At 43.1% G+C, this 20,655-nt stretch overlaps 1 protein-coding gene across 7 annotated transcripts in view; it reads left to right on the top strand.

The window, feature by feature from the left end:
* Nucleotides 1-20,655, top strand: part of GSN (gelsolin) — a 131,707-nt gene that overhangs the window by 710 nt on the left and 110,342 nt on the right. For 4 of the 7 annotated variants that reach the window (XM_063788389.1, XM_063788381.1, XM_063788379.1 and 1 more), the window contains exons 2-5: nt 5,680-5,777; nt 7,176-7,277; nt 8,118-8,211; nt 8,667-8,751. The gene's annotated coding sequence lies outside the window, so the exon portion shown is untranslated. Of the gene's footprint in view, nt 1-9; nt 322-5,679; nt 5,778-7,175; nt 7,278-8,117; nt 8,212-8,666; nt 8,752-20,655 lie in introns of those variants that run through there. The other 3 variants (XM_063788388.1, XM_054659033.2, XM_054659034.2) reach the window with 1 other exon arrangement.

Here is a 20,655-nt window from a genome sequence, read left to right as displayed (position 1 = left end):
CGCAGTCGCGTGTCCTCGCCTCTTGGGGGAGCTACTGCGCAGGTCTGCGTGGAACCTGGTGGGGTGCGCCTGCGTCTTGGAGAACTAGGGTTGTCGCTCGTGGAGACTTTTGAACAATTTTTAAAGCCAACATTTACCACTTATTGGACGCTTACCGTATACTGGCCACCATGCTAAGCATGCATTTACTGCATTCATTCAACGTGTATTTATGGGGGCATTTACTGTATATACCGCTATATGCTTCGTATATACCGGTCCTGTCCAACAAACGTCGGAGGCACGCATCCCCATTGTATCCATGGAGAAACTGAGGCTCAGGTTGGTCAACTCTCTTGTCCAAGATCACGCAGCTAGGAAGTGACCCTGCATTTCATCTCTATTTTGACTTCACTTTGGGGTTGCCTTTGACAGGGTGAGAGAAATGTGATATTTTTCACAATTTGTCTACCACCTGCCATCTTCCAACTTGCTCTGCCATAATCACTGCCCCAGAAGGTTTCGTGCTTTTCGGGTGCAGGGACACGTTTTGACTTTCTTGGACCCTGGGCACTTTTGCCTTGTGGCTTATACATTACACACACACATATATTTCACACACATGTAAGTTAAATATATGTATAAATATTTAACATATTTTACAACTGCATTGATATAAACATGACGTATCAATATAACAAAATATTTTCTCTGACCTAAAAGTTCATTTTTTTCTTCTGACTTTAAAAGAATGTAAGCCGGCCGGGCGCGGTGGCTCACGCCTGTAATCCCAGCACTTTGGGAGGCCACGACGGGCGGATCACGAGGTCAGGAGATCGAGACGATCTTGGCTAACACGGTGAAACCCCGTCTCTACTAAAAATACAAAAAAATTAGCCGGGCGTGGTGGCGGGCGCCTGTAGTCCCAGCTACTCGGGAGGCTGAGGCAAGAGAACGGCGTGAACCCGGGAGGCGGAGCTTGCAGTGAGCCGAGATCGCGCCACTGCGCTCCAGCCTGGGCAACACAGCGAGACTGTCTCAAAAAAAAAAGGAACGTAAGCAAGGAGGGCTGGTAGTCTGCGCCTGTAATCCTAGCTACTGGGGAGGCTGAGGAGAGAGGATCGCTTGAGCCCAGGAGTTCTGGGCTGTAGTGCACTGTGTCACTAGATAGAGTGTCTGCACTTAAGTTCAGGAGGGAGGGACCCCCCAGGTTGCCTAAGGAGGGATGAACCGGCCCAGGTCAGAGATGGAGCAGGTCAAAACTCCCGTGCTGATCAGTAATGGGATCATACCTGTGAACAGCCACTGCACTCCAGCCTGGGCAACATGGGGAGACCCTGTCTCTAAAATAAATAAATATTCATTTTTTTTGGCCCCTAAAAGTATTGGAGGCCCTAAGCCCTGTGCATACTGTGCTGTGCCTAATGGATAAGGTGGCCCTGCCTTAGTGCCCCACCCCCAAATTAAATCAATCTTTCTCTTAGCGTTCAGGACCTTTTATGAACTGGTTCTGCCATGAACAAGTGAGATTTCACTGTAAAAGTGTGTGACAGTTTGTACATCTCATATTTTCAGAGAGACCTGGGTTCGAATTCCTGCTCTATAATCTAATGGTATGCAGTTGTGCATGTCACTTGATTTCTCAGATTGTCAGTCTTTTCTGCAATATGAAAATAGTAATATCTCTCTCAAATAGGTCTTTGTGAAAATTAAATGGGATAGTATATGCAAAATATCTGGTATTTAATAAGAAATGGAAATGATTATTACATGATAATCTAATCTAAGGTGATATTGAAATCCTTTTGCAACCCTAGAGGTCTAGGCTTCTATTTCCACATTCTTTAATAAGTATAGTTTGTTGTCACACTTTAACATTTTTGAAACTAAGAAATTTGCCTGTGCGAAGTAAAGGAGAAAACTGTGAACCAATGATCATTAATTGCCCAGGTATGAACTTAGACCTGGCTAGTAAGTTTCCTTATAGCCAATTGTCACCTGAAGGGAGATCTTTATGTATAGCTGATGTTTATTCAACACTTACTATGTACCAGGAACTGTCCTAAGAATCATGCATATTTTCTCATTTAATCCTTACCACATCCGCATGAAGTCAGTACTATATTTACCCCATTTTATGAATGAAAAAACTGAGTGTCATACAGATCTAAAGTCGTGTAGGTGAAAATTGGGTGGGACTTAAATCTGGCAACATGTGACCTCAGGGCTGTACTAAGCCCTATTCCATTTCCTCCCTTATTTGCTCTTGTTTCACAATAGCCAGCTTAAATGCAGGTCCCTAACTGCTGCTTTCCTATGTGAAAGACATTACACTTTGATGCAGCTTTGAACAGAAACACTCTTGTGGATGCAGAGTGCCTATCACATGCTAAGGAATGCAATTAAAAAACAGTAGGAATGGTCAATTCTTTTAATAAGTCCCAGAATTTTCAAAGTGAGGAGAGTGTATGTGACCAGTTGCAGCATAATTAAGAGGGACTGTCCATTGGGTGCCAAACATCCATTGGGGTTTCTACTTAACTTTTTTAAAAAGTTGTTTCTATAAGAAGAGATGTATACATGGAATAGTCACTGCAGCACTGTTTGTAATAACAAAAAACTAGAGACAAACGAAATGTCTATCACTAGAAAGCTGTAATAGTAAATTATAGTACATCTATATTGTGAAATACTATGCAGCCATCAAAAAGAATGAGGCCTGTGTATATGTCCTGATGTGGAACAATGTCTAGGAAATACTTGGAGGGAAAAAAGCAAGGTGCAGAAAACTAAATAGTATGCCAACATTTGTTAAACTATAAGAGGAGGGCAAAGAAGACATGTATGTTTATGTAACTAGACATTGAGAGGGGTTTATTCCATGTATACATCTCTTCCTATTGTCCTGGATCTGTTGCTGAAGCCCAAACTTGAAAATAAAAAGCCCACAAGAGCTCACATTCTACACTGAAAAAACTGCCAGTGGCTGGGGCCAGCTACCTTCTAGCAGGGAATTTGAAGAGCAGTTGTTGAAGAAGTCAGCTCTTCCACCAACTTCTGCCTCCACTCCACTACTCCCTCACCTATTCCCCATTTCCAACCCCATCCCCACAGACACACCATCACCAGGAATCTGTGGAAAGAAAGATTGGAGACATGGGAGGGAAGTCAGCCTTTAGGGAAATTGTAATGTCATGGAAAGAGACGCCTTCTTTCTGTCCCCCCATGGAGACTGTGTCCTCATCTAGAACCAAAGGAGAGGGGCTCCAAAAGAATCACCAGTGAGGATTGGGTGTGCCTGCAGGAAGATGGGACTGACAACTCCCTGGATATCTATCTGTTTGGGCAGCACTGATCTGCTCTGCCCCATTGCTTCCTGCACAAAGGAGAACACAGATGGAGAGAGACAGCACTGGAGGGGCTTTGGATGGTGTGGGGAGAACATTAGATGAAGAGGGGCTGAAGTTGCTTCCCCTTATCCCTTCCTCCCACCTTGACTTTCTAGTCCCAGATTGGAGTACGGCAAAGAAGTGTCCATCAGAGAGGAGTGTGGCATAATGACACAAGCTAACCATCTGCTGGAAGAGATAGCAAATGTGTGAGGGGTCACCTGTTCCTGAGAAGATGCCTGGAATCCTCCAGGTGTGCAGGTTGTTTGTCACCTGCTCTGGCTTCATTTCTGCTTGTATTTTTATAAATTGTTTTGTAAAAAGTAGATGTTATTTTATCCTTCATCTCTTCCCAGAGCCTAAACAATTAAAGTCATTTTCAGATCTCTCTGTTGTGTTTATTTAAACAAAATTAATTCATCTCCTCATTATAGGCTTAATTTTATTTGTTCATTTTCCTCTTATGCTTGTGAATTTTGGTTCATAGGCTTATCTTGAATTGGAGATTCCCCCCTACCCCTATGCTTACATCTTTTTTGTGTAGTGGTTTTGGAGTTGCCACCAAGCCACACTCAGACTTTAAAATACTGGTGTCCCAATTCCTGAAGCAGTATTGAAGATTTAGAAGAACTAATACAATTTGTACTCTAAATTTTATTACCACATGTGTGTTCTACCTAATTTAAAAAACTAATATATTTTAATGTAGTTGATTAACTTCCAGTGATACATAATTTAATTAAAAAGAAATGGTCAAAAAAGCTAGTTTAACCAAAAAAAGTTGAGATCAGGTGCGGTCATGGTGGTATGGCTGTCGACATTAACCAAAACAGAAACAGCAATTAATATACTTCAAAATTTAGTAGGTTGACAAAGAAATCAAAATCAAGGGCATGAGACTCATTCGTCTCTGGGTATGAAAAAGGATTAGATTCAATTTATCACACTAAAAAAGGTGATGCATAAATGTAACAATAAGTACATTCTATATTCAATTGTAAAAGAAATTGTGTGTCCATTGAAATAGTGCCCTTTCATCTCCCCATACACCTTATACCACCCCCTCCCAAAAAATATCCTCTCGTGTCACAGCTTATGAGGGCATGACATTCATAAGGTAAAAAGCATGCTTGAAATTTTCCCAGGAAAGCACCCTACCGGAGACTCATTTATTGTCATTGAAGCATTCCTTTGGCTGATGACCAGAAGTTGGTGGTTTCGACTTAAGAGGCCATGTTACATGAAAAAAAAAATGCATCTTTGAACTTTGTTTGTTTGTTTGTTTTGAGACTGAGTCTGGCTCTGTCACCCAGGCTGGAGTGCAGTGATCTTGGCTCACTGCAACCTCCACCTCCCAGGCGCAGGCCACCCTCCCACCTCAGCCTGGGACCACAGGCATGTGCCACCATGCTTGGTAAACATCTTTCAACTTTAGATTCACACTCAGTGGGGGCATAATGACCACACCGTGAGATCCACATGGAAACTGAGACCTACTGAGAAAACATTTAACTCTTTCATTGCATGCTCACTCCAAGGCATGCACTTATTCAGAAAAAAGGAAGGGAGATTGATATCTAAATTATTTCTTTATTGCTTTTTCTGACTTTGTACATTTAGTTGAAATAATGCGAGTTAAAAGCATGTGTGATGTAACTGAACTGAATTAAAGTGATGATGAAGGTGCTGTTGAGAACTGAGATTTTACTCTACTTGCAAGCTAACAAGCCAGCCTGCCAGTTTCATGGATACAGGCAGAAGATATGAGACTTCTGAGTCAAAGACAGAGGTCTGTATTATTCACAGCACAGCAAGCAGCATGAGCATCAGCATATGTGCATCAGTTCTCTTTGTGCCAAAGACCCATGGGCAGTGATATGAAGGGGTACCAGCACACACAGTGGCTTGTATTACAGAAGAACCCTGAGCTTAGGGAAATTACATCTTTTATAATGGGAAGTAATTATATCTATTTTTGCTGTAGAGGGAAACACTATCTCTATCCTCCAAGCCTGCCCTACAAACATCCTTGAAAAGACAGTCTAGGACAAAGGGCAGTCAGTGCCTATGCTCACAAAATGTACAGAAACATGAGACCCATGGAAGGTCATCTCCCAACAGGGGCAGGATTTTTTGTATTGTAGAATATAGTACTGTATTTGGTGGAGGGAGTTAATGAGTAAATGGTATGCTATGGAGGAAAGTATATGGTTTTGAGACTCAAACTGACTTCAGTTTCATTTCCTGTGACCTTAGACAAATCACTTAACTTCTCTCTTTTATTTTCTTCCTGTCTCACTTTGTCACACAGGCTGGAGTGCAATGGCACGATATCAGCTCACTGCAGCCTCCACCTCCTGGGCTCAAGCAGTCCTCCCACCTCAGCCCCCCAGGTAGCTGAGACTACAGGTACATACCACCACATCTGGCTAATATGTGTGTGTGTGTGTGTGTGTGTGTGTGTGTGTGTGTATTTTTTGTAGAGACAGAGTTTCTTGATGTTGTCCAGATTGGTCTTGAACTCTTGAGCTCAAGGGATCCACCCACCTTGGCTTCCCAAAGTGCTGGGATTACAGGCATAAGCCACTGTGCCTGGCCCAAATCACTTAACTTCTCTGAGCCTTAACTATAAAATCAGATAATAGATTTTCTCCTCACCCATACACACATGGAATTGTTGTTCAGATTAACTGGGAAAGTGTAACTGAAAGTATGTGGTACAATATCTAGAATATTCCACGCATTCAACAAATGCCTGGTCCTTCTCTTCTCTCCTACCTTTATTCACTGATTCCCTCATCCATGTGAATCACGCACACACTTAGTTTCCTGCCAGAGCCCTGAACCCCTTCCCCAGTTGGAAAGCACTTCTTGAGTACCTGCTTAGAATACATGGGTTCAGATGCTGCAAACAAGAGACTAAAGGATGATAGTGGCTTTCACAAGATAGAGATGTATTCTTCCCTCACATGGAAGTCTGGGTAAGTAGTACAGAGGTGATATAGCAGCTTGAAGGCAGCAAGATGTAAGTTCCTCCTTGGTTATGGCACTGCCACCCCTAAATCATGCTTCTATATCATGGCTCAAAATACTTACCCCAGCTAACACCAGGAGAGGGGAGAAAAAGAAGTAGATAGCACGTGCCTTCCTGTTAAGTGTATGACCCAGAAGTTGTACCTATTGCTTTTGCTGACATCCCATTGGTAGGTCACATGGTCACACCTAGCTGCAAGGGATGCAGAGAAATTTAGTCTTTGTTCTGGGGAGGATTATTACTAATGAGGGAAGAAAAGAATGGATACTGAGAAACAACCAGCTATTTTTGCCATACCATCCTTCATTGCCTAAAAGGGGGGCAGGTGTTAGAGCACCTTGAAGGTCCAGGGAGGCTGATGTTAAACCCTGAGGCCACCAAGGTGAGGACAGGGACCATCAGTGGACCATGAAATCTTTCCCACCAGTGCAGTTCCCTTAGGATGCCCATTTGGGGCTCTATGCAGGACTCTGAATAAATAGCATTCCTTTGCCTTGTCTGACTTCTGAGCAAGTTGAGATATCAACAAAAAGATGCAGAGGAAGGCCAGAATATTTTCTTTATTAGTGAAATTGCCAGGTTGGAGAAGAAACTGTTAGGGTTGGTAGCTGAAGGGTGCCACTAATAGTGAACCCCAGAAGTGGGCTGCAAAGACTAGGGCAGGCCTCCTGCTGAAGGGAGCAGGGCTGAGGAGCAGCTCCCTCCCTATCAGAAGAAGTGCTGAGTTGGGCATGACCAGGTATTCTCAAATGTACAATCCTTCATCTTTCCAGGAATGGATAAAGCACGGAGAGGAACCAAGAATGTGCTCAGAAAAAAATCCTTCCTCACTGAAACCAGGACTAAGGAAAGGAGATTCCCCTCTATCATCCATGGTGAGCAAAGAGTGGGGCTTAGAATTAGCAGCGGGGGGTGGGGAGGGAGGAAGAAATACCAGTGGAAGCAAGCATAATAGTGCCTACAAATACATGAGGGACCCAAACTGACAAGTCAGAAATCATCCAACACTGTAATTGGATTTCAGTCCCAGCCTTGCTTCTTAGTAGCTGTGTGGCTTTGGAAAGTTCCTTAAGGTCTCTAATTCTTCATTTCCTTGTCTCAAAAATCAGGAAACAGCAGCATTTAATACCTATGTGAATTATTAAGGGAAAATGAGGCAGAGCATGAGAAGCTCTTAGCATAGTGCCTGGTAGGGAATAAACACTCAGGAAACAGAAGCTGCTAGAATTATTTCTAAGAGCCAATACACAGCTCCTGAAGGCAGTTTCCCCAAGTAAGTTAGGAAAGAAGAAAACCTTTATCTGCTATCATGGAATTCAACAGAAATCAGAAAGTTTTCTTTAGAGTAATACAAATAATTGGAGAGAAGAGATGAAGAATGAGAAACAGGCCTCTCTACATAGCATCTGGAACAATTTGGGCTAGGCCTTCACTTTCTCATATTCTCTGTGCCATGAACACACACACACACACACGCATACATGCACAATAGACCAGTCAAGATTCATCTAGAGCTGATATAATAAATCCCTACTCTCAGGAAAGGATATTGCCTTTATAGATACATTAGTTAGGAGAGGCTAGGTTTTACTGTGTAAGAAATGACTCCAAAATCTCAGTGGATTTAAACCTTATCACAAAGGTGTGCTTCTTGCCCACTCTCTATGTCCATAATGTGTCAACTACTTCCCTGTTCCACACCATCTTCACTTTAGGACTCAGGCTGACGGAGCACACTGCCTCTCTGTGTCTCTCCGTTTCTCTCTCTGGAACGTTGTCAGATGTCACGGCGGAGGGAAAAGAGACCTGGTGAGTGACGTGCTAAGTCTTCAAGCTTCTGCTCCAAAGTAGCACATATCACTTATGCTCAAATTTTCTTAGCCAGAGCAAGTCTTATAGCCTCATATTGATAGAGTTGGGGTGCATAATTCTCCTTTGGGGAGGTGAATATAGCTGAATGCAACCCAGTCTACCACAGTGGACTCCCCAAGAGCCAGAGAGACAGCCACTGAGAGCTGCTAATATCTGGCTGATCTGGGGCCTTCTCTTTGCCTCAGTTTATCCTATGTGAAATGGAGATACCAGCACCCGTCCTGTGAACCTTACAGAGAAGGGCTAGGAATGCACGTGGGATCACCGACATGCATGTGGTTTGGAAACTGTAAAGTACCACACTTGCATGAGAGGGTTTCAATACCAGTATGAGTGCATTGGAAGGGATAAGAACACATTATAAAATATTTCACCCCCCTCTCTGCCCACAGGAATGACTTGCCGAGCTTTTTAGCCCATAACCAGGCACTGTGTAAACCGCTTTACCTCATTCAGTCTTTGCAATTATACCACAAGGTAAGTAATGTTATTAACTCCACTCACAGATGTGGAAACAACTGAGTGTCCATTGAGGAATGAATGGATGACAAAATGTGATACATGCCACATTTGGGGATATTGTTGATAATAATGGGATGTTATTCAGCCTGAAAAAGGAAGGAAATTCTGACACATGCGACAACAAGGATGAACCATTATGCTAAGTGAATTTAGCCCGTCACAAAGAGACAAATAGTATAGGATTCCACTTATATGAAGTACGTAGAATAGTCAAATACAGAGACACAGAAAATTGGAAGGTGGTTCCCCTGGGGGTAGAGGAATGGGGAGGTATTATTTAATGAGTACAGTTTCAGTTTGGGATGATGAAAAAGTTCTGAAGATGGGTAGTGGTGGCAGTTATACAACAATGTGAATGTACTTAATGCTATTAAATAGTACACTTAAAAGTGGCTAAAATGGTAAATTTTATATTATCTATATTTTACCACATAAAAAAGCATATGACAGCAAAAACAAACAAACAAACAAAGCTGAAAAAACCCACAAGTCTTAAAATGCCTTGAAACTTTGAGCAATTTGGCTCACACAACAGATCCTTTAGCCACTATGTAAGTAGGTGATGGCATTTTAGTAGCCTGATACTGCTTATAAATACTTCCAGGTGTAAAAGTTGCTATTAATAATTAATTGGGGATCTGGCTGGGATAGGGGTAAGGTGGATAAAGCACTGAACTGGGAATGACAGCTTGAGGTTAGGACTTAGCTGAAACCAACTGTGTGACCTTGGCTGGGTAGCTTCCCCTCTCTGGGCCTCAATTTTCCTATCTGGAATGTAGAGAGGTTAGTTGATCTTTTCAGTTCAATTTTATTTTTCAGACCAAAGGACCACAGTCTTGCAGGGCAGTTCAAGTAGATGGGGTTCTATCTCCTCTTCCGTTCTCTCCCAATAACCACCTCCCCACCAAAAGAAAAAACCCATAGCAAAATAAATATTTTTTGAAAGGCTTTATGAATTGGACTTCTGTTCAAAAACTTTAAAAACAGCTGGATAAGGGAATCTCTGAGGGCTCTGATACTCTGTATTTGCTTACTGGTGAAGCTGTGAGATTAAGGAGAGGCCGCTGGGTTAACCATGCATTCATTCATCAATGACTAATGATTGAGCTCAAACCTGGGCTCCTGTCTCCTCCTGTCCACTGAAGCCCTTCAGTGACCACCTTCCCGTTTTTCTGTAGAGTCCCTTATATGGGCTGATGGGGAAGAGACTATGGATGCCTTTTAACTGAGCCCTCATAATGCGATAAAAAAACATAACAAAACAGATATCCCAGCAGCTACACAAGCAAGCATTTTCAGAGCTGACACTGGAAACCAGACTCTCTAATCCTTATCAGTTGTTTCTCCAAGATTTAAATTCCAACTCTGCAGTTTATTAGCTCTGAGACTTGGGCAAGCATCTTAATCTCTCTGGGCCTCAGTTTCCTCATCTGTAAAATAGGTATGGTGGTCCCTAGTTTATTGGATTGTCGTGAAGGTTATAAATGTGTGTAAAATCCCCCTTCACCGTAGCCCTCTATCATTTCCCACCCTCGTCTCTCCCTGCCAGCGAGTCAGTGCCCTCCTGGAGGAGGCTTACAATACAGCCTTCAAGGTTGACTCTGGGCATTGCTTCAGTACAGATTAGAAATTATTTCAGAATCCCCAGAGCATGGTATCTGCGACAAATTAAGCTAGACATAATTTTAAAGCATTTTTTATGTTTAAAAGTCTTTTGGTCTCACTCCTTGGCCTTTTTTTTTTTTTTTTCTGAGATGGAGTCTTGCTCTGTTGCCCAGGATGGAGTGCAGTGGTGTGATCTCTACTCACTGCAACCTCCTACTCCCTGATTCAAGCAATTCTCCTGCCTCAGACTCCCGAGCAGCTGGGACTACAGGTGCGCGCCACCACGCCTGGCTAATTTTTGTATATATTTTTTTAATAGAGTAGGGGTTTCGCCATGTTGGCCAGGCTGGTCTCGAACTTCTGACCTCAAGTGATCCACCCGCCTCGGCCTCCCAAAGTGCTGGGATCACAGGCGTGAGCCACTGCACCTGGCTCTTGCTCTTGACAAAGATCTTTTTCCCGTCCAGAGATTGGAGGGAAAGCTAAGGAGAAAAGGCAGCGTGAAGGAAGGATAATTTCTTCCTGCCCGTATATTTATTTTGAATTTTACAGGTTTAATGTCTGCCTTTCCTCACCCTGAGCTGAGTGGGAAAGGTACCATTTCTGGTGGGTTCACTGCTCGATACCCGGCCTAAGTATCTACGAATTATAAAATCAGAAACAAAATATAATTAGTCTCATCAATAAATGAACCCAGGGCAGCTGGGCTTCACGGAGGAGTGACAAATGGCTTCAAGCAGTCTACATTTTAGGACAATAGCTGGTGTCACTGGCTTCCAAAAACTATGGGGAAAACCACTTCCGGCTTCCTGTATCCCTTCGTCTATTCTGGCATCAAAACGACAAATCCAGAGGAGCCGATTCAGGCGTGCTCCACCAGAGGGCGCAGCAGGCCCATGCCAGGCCCTCTCGACTGCCAGAACTCTCAGCCTGTGGCTACTGCTCCCATTTGTGTTGCTCACGCACACCTGGTTTGGCAGCATTGTTTCCTCAGTCTCTTTGTTAGTTCCTCTGTTTTTCCAAGCCAGAAGAAAGTGAAGAAGTTTGCAGTCAGGTGGGCTTGGATTAAAATCCTGACTGCCGTTAGCTGAGATCTTGGCAAATTAGCATTGTGAGCTGTTGTATTAATATTAATTGGTGACTTCTTCCCAAGGCTGGGGAATCACAAAATCACAGACTCTTGGCACAAGAAGGGGCCTTTGAGATCAGCCCTTAGAGCCCCCACATGTCATGGATGGGGACACTGAGGCTCAGGCTAGACCGGAGCCCAAGTCTCTCAGCACATGGGCTGGGGTCCTCTCAGCTACACCCAGCTGCCTTCTTTCCAAAATCCATAAAACGATAAAGAGCATTCATCAATGAATGAATGAATGAAAAGATTAAAAGCCCTTTCAACCGACGAGCTCATACCTTCTTTTAGAGCAAGGACTTTAGATCCAGACAAAAGCACAGACTGCTGTATCCCTCATCCAGCTTCAGCAATTACTTGACCTGTTCAGTCTCAGTCTCCTTATCTGAATGGTGCAGGGCATACTATGGGGATCATAAAAGCACCTACCTCACAGGGTTTCGTGAAGATTCAATGAGTGCATGCCTAAAATGCCAGCTCAGGCACCTAAAAGGCATTGAGAAAATGCTAGTTCTTTTTTTCTCCCTTCTCTCCTCCTCCTCCTCCTTTCCTTCCTTCCTTCCTTCCTTCCTCCCTCCTCTTCTTCTTTCTTCCTTCTTTCTCCTTCCTTCTCTCTCTTTCCTTCTTTTTCTTTCTCTCCTCCTCCTTCTTCCTCTTCTTCCTTTTCTTCTTCTTCCATAAGCCAGAAACCAAAGGGTAGATGTTAGTTCTACATTTTAAAATCTAGGTTCCATAATCTTTCTGAGTCTCAGTGTTCTTGTCTATAAAGTGGAGAATTTTCAAAGCATTGTGGGAGGATTACATGGCACAACATATATAATAAAACCCACAAAACAAGGCCTGGTTCATGGTAGTGTACAAAATATATTAATAATAAATACTAGTTTATCCTCTTTCATGAAGTAAGGAATGACTGTTTCTAAGAACAAAGAGGGATAAGCCTGCATTCCTACCAATTCCAAAGACTTAGCAGATAGCATTCCCAGGAACACATCATTTCTCCTGAGTTATCCTATGTCATATTCCTACGGAGCTCTTGTCCAAGGTCTCACGAGCTAACCCAGTTTGAGACCCCAGGAGCTACTGCATTAGTTAAGTTCTTATCTTTTCTCTTCCGGACCTCTGTTGTAGCATCTATGCCTTAGATGGATGAGCGATGCCATCTGGCTGGAGATGTACCTCCTGGAAGTACCTTACTGGGCTGCAGCCACTTGTTAGGTCGGAATATAGGCTCCTTGTTGTATGAGCTTCCTAGGGCTGCTATAATAAAAGTACCATGAACTGGGTGGCTTGCAATAACAAAAATGTGTTCTCTCACAGTTCTGGAGACTGGAAGTCCAAAATCAAGGTGTCAGCAGAGTTGTGCTCCCTCTGAGACTGAGTAAATCCTTCCTTGCCCTTGCCCAACTTCTGGTGGTAGCCGGCAATCCTTGTTGTTCTTGGATTCTGGCTGCATCACTCCAGGCTCTACCTGTCATTGTCGCATGGCTCTCTTCTCCCTGTGTTTGTATCTCTTCTCCTTTTCTTATAAGGGCACCAATCATATTGAATTAAGGACCCCCACACACACTCATATATGACCCATCTTAATTTCCATCTAAATTGCATTTGCAAAGACCTCATTTCCAAAAAAGATCAGATTCAAAGGTACCAGGGGTTAGAATTTCAACATATCTTTTTTTTTTCTTTTTGTGGGGTGACACAATTCAACCCGTAACATTGGTTAAAAGATCTCTAAAACACCTGAAAATTGGCCAGATTGGTGGCTCACACTTATAATCCCAGCACTTTGGGAGGCCGAGGTGGGTGGATCACCTGAGGTCAGGAGTTCGAGACCAGCCTGGCCAACATGGTAAAACCCCATCTCTACTAAAAATACTAAAATTAGCCAGGTGTGGTGGCGAGTGCCTATAATCCCAGCTACTTGAGAGGCTGAGGCAGAAGAATTGCTTGAACTCAGGAGGCGGAGGTTGCAGTGAGCCAAGATCACGCCACTGCACTCCAGCCTGAGTGACAGAGTAAGACTCTGTTTCAAAAAAAAAAAAAACCTGAAGATTTTAAGCGCTCTCCAGTTTACTAATATTTATAATGTACATGTAAATCAACCAATAGAATTAACATGGTTATGTTAATTTATTGGAAAATTAATTATAATGTTTATGATTAGAAATTATATTACGAGCCATATATTTCAAGTATCATATAAATTATAATTATACCTATAATTGTTTGTAATTTATTAACTGTTAGAATAGTTAATTAATTTTGAAAAAAATAGCTGGGTGAGTGAAACAAAACATTTCTGTGGACTGAAAGGCTCTTAGGCCATCACTCTTCTTATTTATTTATTTATTTATTTATTATTTTTTTCAGCTCACTGTAGCCTCTGCCTCCCGGGTTCTCACGATTCTCCTGCTTAAGCCTCCCAAGTAGCTGGGCTTGCCAGCAGGCCTGGCTAATTTTTGTATTTTTAGTAGAGACGGGTTTTTGACATGTTGGCCAGACTGGTCTCAAACTCCTGACTTCAGGTGATCCACCTGCCTCAGCCTCCCAAAGTTCTGGAATTACAGACGTGAGCCACTGCACCCGGCCCATCACTTTTCAATTCCTGCCTCATGGACCATCAGAGTGATCATTCTACAAAGCAAATCCAACTATGTCACTCCCACGCTTAGTAACCCTCCATGATGGCCAACAGCTATCAGGAACAGCTGACAAATGAAACTGCCAACAAATACCTCCAGCTACGTCTCCCACCACTTCCTGAAGCCTGTACTTGGGGAAAACATTGCTGCTTTAATCTGACACAGGACAGACATTCACTGGCCAAGACTTTGCTTGTTATATTTCCCCCAGAAACAGTCCCTAACTCTCCTACCTGCCTGCTTTTCTCTGTTTCTTATCCTTCATGGCCCAGCTCAAAAGCCACTTCCTCTGTGATGCCTGCCAGGCCTTGTAATATCCTCCTACCCCCAGGTTCCGTAGTACCTTGCTTCTGTATTTTGCAGGACTTCTCCCTGTTTTCTTGGTATTATAGTGAGATTATTCTATTACCCACTTCTCCCACTAGGCTAGGAGTTCCTGGAAGACAGGAATTTTACCTTGGTCATTGTATTAGTTTGCTAGGACTGCCGTAACAAATAGTACAGGCTCAGTGGCTTAAACAACAGAAAATTATTTTATTCTGGAGGCTAGAAGTCCAAGATCAAGATGTCCAAGCGTTGCATTCTTCTGAGGGTTGGTTTCTTCCTTGGCTTGTGGATGAGTGTCTTCGCATGGTCTTCCCTCTGTTTGTGTCTGCATCCTAATTTCCTCTTCTTTTTTTAGTTCTGGGTTTTGTCTTCCACTTTATTTAGATTTTTAAAGTATTTTTCTAACTTAAGGAGATTTCTTTTTTAAAATTCAACTTTGGCTGGGCACGTTGGCTCACGCCTGTAATCCCAGCACTTTGGGAGGCCAAGGCAGGTGGATCACGAGGTCAGGGTGGATCACGAGACCAGCCTGGCCAACATGGTGAAACCCTGTTTCTACTAAAAATACAAAAAAAAATTAGCTGGGTGTGGTGGTGGGCACCTGTAATCCCAGCTACTCAGGAGGCTGAGGCAGGAGAATCATTTGAACCTGGGAGGCAGAGATTGCAGTGAGCCAAGATCGCACCATTGCACTCCAGCCTGGGCAACAGGGCAAGACTCCGTCTCAAAAAAAAAAACAAAAAACTTTTATTTTAAGTTCAGGAGTACCTGTGCAGATTTGTTACAGAAGCAAACTTCTGTCCTGGGGGTTTGTTGTATAGATTATTTTGTCACCCAGGTATTAAGCCTAGTACCCATTAGTTCTTTTTCCTGAGCCACTCCCTCCTCCCAACCTAAACCCTCCAATAGGCCCCTAATCTCCTCTTCTTATAAAGATACCATTCATATTGGATTAGGGCCCACCCTAGTGACCTCATTTTAATTTAATTACCTCATTAAAGACCCTGTCTCTAAATACAGTCACATTCTGAGGTACTGGGGGTTAGGACTTCAATTCAATTGGGATGCGGCTGAGTGGCACAATTCAGCCCACAACAGCCATTTCTTTAAATTTTTTAAATTTAATTAAATTTTTAAATATTTCAAATAATATAGAAATGTATTATTATTATTATTATTATTATTATTATAACCTCAAACAAAACAAGCCCTCCTTTCCCTGCTCTTTTCTACCCAACCGTTAATACTGCTACCAGGTCTGTTTCAAGCTTTTGCGTATATAAGGGTACATACATAAAGATATAACTTTGGTGTGTGTTTTCTCTTTTACATAAGTATGATCAAATTGTCCATATTGTTTTGCATATCCTGATCTTATTCATTCTTTTTATGTATGTGTCCAGTCTACCTCATGCCCTGAATCACAGTTTAGCTATGACTAAGCATGTTCAGAACATTTATTGAGCTCTTAAGAAGGGTGGTCATGGAGTATAGGTCTGCTATGAATTGTCTGGCAGTCATTTAATATTGTATTATATTTTAGGTCTGTCAACCTGAAATAAACAGCAGAGAGACCAGTTCTCCAAAACAAAGAGTTTATTTGAGAATAACAGGGAATTGCAATTTTGGGTGCACATGCTGTGGTGGACCATAGGTGCACCAAAGGGGGTGGGGCAAGAGGAAGCTTTTAAGAGAAAGGATGAGAGGCCAGGCTCGGTGGCTCATGCCTGTAATCCCAGTGCTTTGGGAGGCTGAGGCAGGCGGATCACCGGAGGTCAGGGGTTCAAGACCAGCCTGGCCAATGTGGCAAAACCCTGTAACTACTAAAAATACAAAAATGAACCGGGCATCGTGACGTGTACCCATAATTGCAGCTACTCAGGAGGCTGAGGCACGAGAATCACTTGAACTCAGGAGGCGGAGGTTGCAGTAAGCCGATATCGCACCACTGCACTCCAGCCTAGGTAACAGAGTGAGTCTCTGTCTCAAAAAAAAATAAAGAAAGGAGGAAACGTACATGTAAGCTAATTTGAAAAAAAGACCATTGGTTACAGGAGCTTGTTGCAGGAGTTGGCATTAGCTTATTGGTGGAGACAGCCACTGTTGGACAAATGTCCCTGTGCAAGCCAGGTGGCTTATGTGGAATTTCTTGGATAGTTTCTGTTGTAGGCATACATGCATGAGGACCCTTCCTTCATGGCCTCCCAGCCCCATTTTGTGGGAGTTTAGCCTAAGTGACTCCATTTTAGTACTGGCAACTTTCACAAGTTTCATTTTTCTTGTATGTAAAATGGAGGACAATAATATTCATCTCCCAGGGTCCTGAAATGATCTGGTATTTGGAGGTTACCCTACCAGTTTTGTCCAAGCATCCATCCTGCATGACACCTGAAGTCCAATATCTTTATTCAGTTTCACTTCCTTGATGTTTCTCAGAGTCCTGAGGATGCTTCCTTGATGCACAGATCCACCTGGTGGGGGCCAACTCCTCTGGCCGGGCAGTTCTGCCAGGGCTCTGTGTCTGCTGCTGCTGCGCTTGCTGCTTCTCTTTACCCGGTCTCCTGGCTCAGTTCCCCAAAACACACCAAATACCAGAAGGTTCAAGTTAGGGGATTTTTTTTTTTTTTTTAAATAGAGACTAGTCTCACCATGTTGCCCAGGCTGGTCTTGAACTCCTAGGCTCAAGTGATCCTCCTGCCTTGGCTTCCCAAGGTGTGGGATTACAGAGGGGAGCCACAGCACACCACCAAGTTAAGGGATTTTTACCAAAGCTTTCCTGATAGCATTGAGACAGGAATGATACAGCGTTGACACAGGAGAACAGCACATTCCAGGCAGCAGTTTTATATGACTAGCAAAAGGGAACTGTTAAAACAGCTGCAGAAGCTAGGGGCTGAGAAGACCCTGAAAAACCAGGGTGTGGGTCAAGCTGGCTAAGACCAACTAGACCCAAAATGGCGCTGGATTTGACTTAGGTCTCACCTAGGACCTCATTATATGCTCATTAACATAGTCAATCACACACCCACCAGTGCCAGGACAGATCCTGGAACACCCATATTTGGTGTAAAAATGAGTGGCACCAGAATTCTGAGAAATCTTCACATTTTTCCAGGAATCTTCATGAATATTCCCCCTCTTGGTTAAAGAAACTCATGTAGATGGAAACTGCAAACCCGGTTGCATGACTGTCTCTCTCTTAAGTATACCTACACTCCCCTTTCTTTTTTTTTTTTTTTGAGACGAAGTTTTGCTCTTTGTTGCCCAGGCTGGAGTGCAATGGCACGATCTCAGCTCACCGCAACCTCCGCCTCCCAGGTTCAAGTGATTCTCCTGCCTCAGCTTCCTGAGTAGTTGGGATTACAGGCATGCGCCACTGCGCCTGGCTAATTTTTAGTATTTTTAGTAGAGATGGGGTTTCTCCATGTTGGTCAGGCTGGTCTCAAACTCCCGACCTCAGGTGATCCGCCCACCTCGGCCTCCCAAAGTGCTGGGATTACAGGCGTGAGCCACTGTACCTGGCCCACAGTGCCTTTTCTTGAGTGTGTGCTTTTTGTCTTGCAATAACTCTCCAAACTTTCACTATTTTCTGATTTGTCATTGAATTCCTTCCCGCAATGGCATCAAAAGCCTGGACACCGGCTGGGGCCGAGGTCCTACGGGTATTTGGGGACCTCCCCTAGCCCACTGGTATCTGCATCATTAGTATTCTTACTATTCTCACCTCTCACAGATCACAGTAGGTGAAGCTCTTCCCATACTTTCTGTCACTGTGTACCCCAGAAGCCGAGGGGGTAGGTTCTGTTAACACATCCATTTTGCAGGTGAGGAATCAGAGGCTCAGACAGGTTGAGGAACTTTCCCACGGTCACTCAGCCAATGGGTGGGAGAGCAAGGTCCCGTTCAAAGCATTTTCCAAGGTTTGGCTAGAATCACTGGTGGAACCACAGCTAATTTCAGCTGTTTCACACAAAGACATTAGGTAACTAAACCACCTAGTGAGATAGTTATTCTATTTTCAATTATTTTCCCTTCCTTTTGATTAAATCAAGGAAATTTTCCGGTTGTTTCTAATATGCCAGTAAAAGTTCTCTAACGCAATTCCAATCTCCCTTTCTAACAAAGACAGAACAGGCGACCGTATCTAGCCAGAACTTAATCGCGTTGTTTTGTTTTCCTTGTATTTATTTTTATGGAAATGAAGTTGATTTTCTATTGATGTAGCAATAGAAATTTTCTTTAAAAATATCAGTTGTTAAAAGTGAATAGATGTACAGAAAAATATTAAGTAAACAATGGTGTGATTCGTTTGTTGAAATGTCAAAAATTGTGAGATCTGGGGCCTCAAGCTTGGGAACAGTGTACGTAATAAAGAGGAACTTAAGCCTGGATGGCAGACTCCATCTCCTGCTCTCTTCAGCGCCGAGGGGCCGCCTCTCTCACTCATTCTGGCAGAGACCCCGAGGAGGGGTGCCTCGGCCGGCCGAGTCCGAGAAAAGCCAGTTAACATCACAAACTCAACCTTTCCATGATGCCACTTTATTGTCTGAAACTTCTCCATTTCAAGGGGATTTCCATCTCCCTTTACATAACAAAAGTCCCCTGACCATGTTCTTCCCAAAATAAAAAAAAAGAGCAGCCAGTTTTTACTTCAGATGCAATTAAATGGCAGCCTGCTTTGCAAGGGCAGTTTATTGAAGGCCTGGTCTTCATTAGGTCTTAAGAGCAGCCCCAATTCCCAGCCCAGCCCCCAGAAGGAGAGAGGTAAACTCCTCCCTGCTCTAAGTGAAGACTTTCTACAGTGCAGCTTTGATGGTGCCCTCTCCTGTTCTAGCGTGTCATGTTTCTCTGGGACATGTTTCTCTCCTTGGCTTGGCATTAAAGGCCCTTCACAATCAGCCCAACACGGAGAGGTAAAAGAGCATTAGGCCAGAACTCTGGACATCAGGGTTCGAGTGCTAGAGTGACCCCAATTTGCTGTGTGCCCTCTGCCGGTTCCCTCCCCTCCTCAGGCCTGTTTTCCCATTCATAGAAAGAAGAGATGGGATTAGGTGGGTCTCTTCCAGGGCTGACATTCTCTGGGCCACAGCGAGAGTCTCAGCTAGTTGACCAGCACATAGTCAAAGAGGCTGAGCTAGCCAGAGCTGAGGCCCAACTCTCAGGCTTGACCACCTCAACCTGGCCACTAAGATGACTTTGATGCTCTGCCACTTTCAATTGATTTTATGCCTAAGTGCATTATGTCAGAAAAAACAGGTCTGCTGGGAAATAAGCTGGCCTGCCCTGCTTCTTAAGGGGTCTCCTTAGATAAATAACCAAGCCCTACAGAGTGAGGAAGCTGCTCACATCTGACCCCTCAACACTCTCTCCTCCCACCCCAAAGGACTGGTTCCAGCAGGAAAGTCTCCTGTTCTGTCTTTTAAAAGGGAGAATAGGTGGGTTTTTTTTTAAGTTGCTATAAAACAGATGCCCAGTATACAAATGTTTGGATCATATGAAATGTATAAAGAAGAGAGTAACAGGCAACTGAAATATTTTCCACCCATCTCTGCCACGATATCCTTTGTAAACATTTTTGTGTTCATTCTTTCAAGTTTTCTCCAAGAAATAGAAAGACAAACATCTTTTTAATGAAGATAGGATCATACTAGAAAGTTATAATTTTTAAAAGGTAAAATCATGACTCTTAAAGAAATATAAAATGAGTGCTTGTCAAAGATTTTATTTTACTTGGTTATTAATGAAATAATATATTAAAGCCAGTTCAAAGGAGAATCTGATTAACGGACAAGTATATATAGGCAATCAAGAATGCAGAAATAAATTTGATAGATGAAAAATTGGTTATTATTTTTAGGGTAATAAAATGCGATGTTTGGAATTGTCTCTGTACATTTATTTATTGTACATTTATGGGACAAAATTTGCATTTCCATGGGCAAGGATAATTTGCATTACAATTACCTCTAGGGGGCGTATCTGAGTCTCACAGCACCAACGTATGTTAGCAGTGGTGAATCCATATGGATCTGCATCAACCTCAATTCCTGCCTCCTCAGGAGAAATAATTTTTCTGAGGTGTTTAAGGCAGAGTAAGAGACTGAGGCAAATTTTAGAGCAGGAGTAAAAGTTTGTTAAAATTTTCTAGAGCAG

This window comes from Pan troglodytes, chromosome 11 (genome assembly GCF_028858775.2).
Source record: "Pan troglodytes isolate AG18354 chromosome 11, NHGRI_mPanTro3-v2.0_pri, whole genome shotgun sequence".
NCBI lineage: Eukaryota > Metazoa > Chordata > Mammalia > Primates > Hominidae > Pan > Pan troglodytes.
The sequence above is the reverse complement of the archived record's forward strand: the minus strand, read 5'-3'. Positions and strand labels throughout refer to the sequence as shown.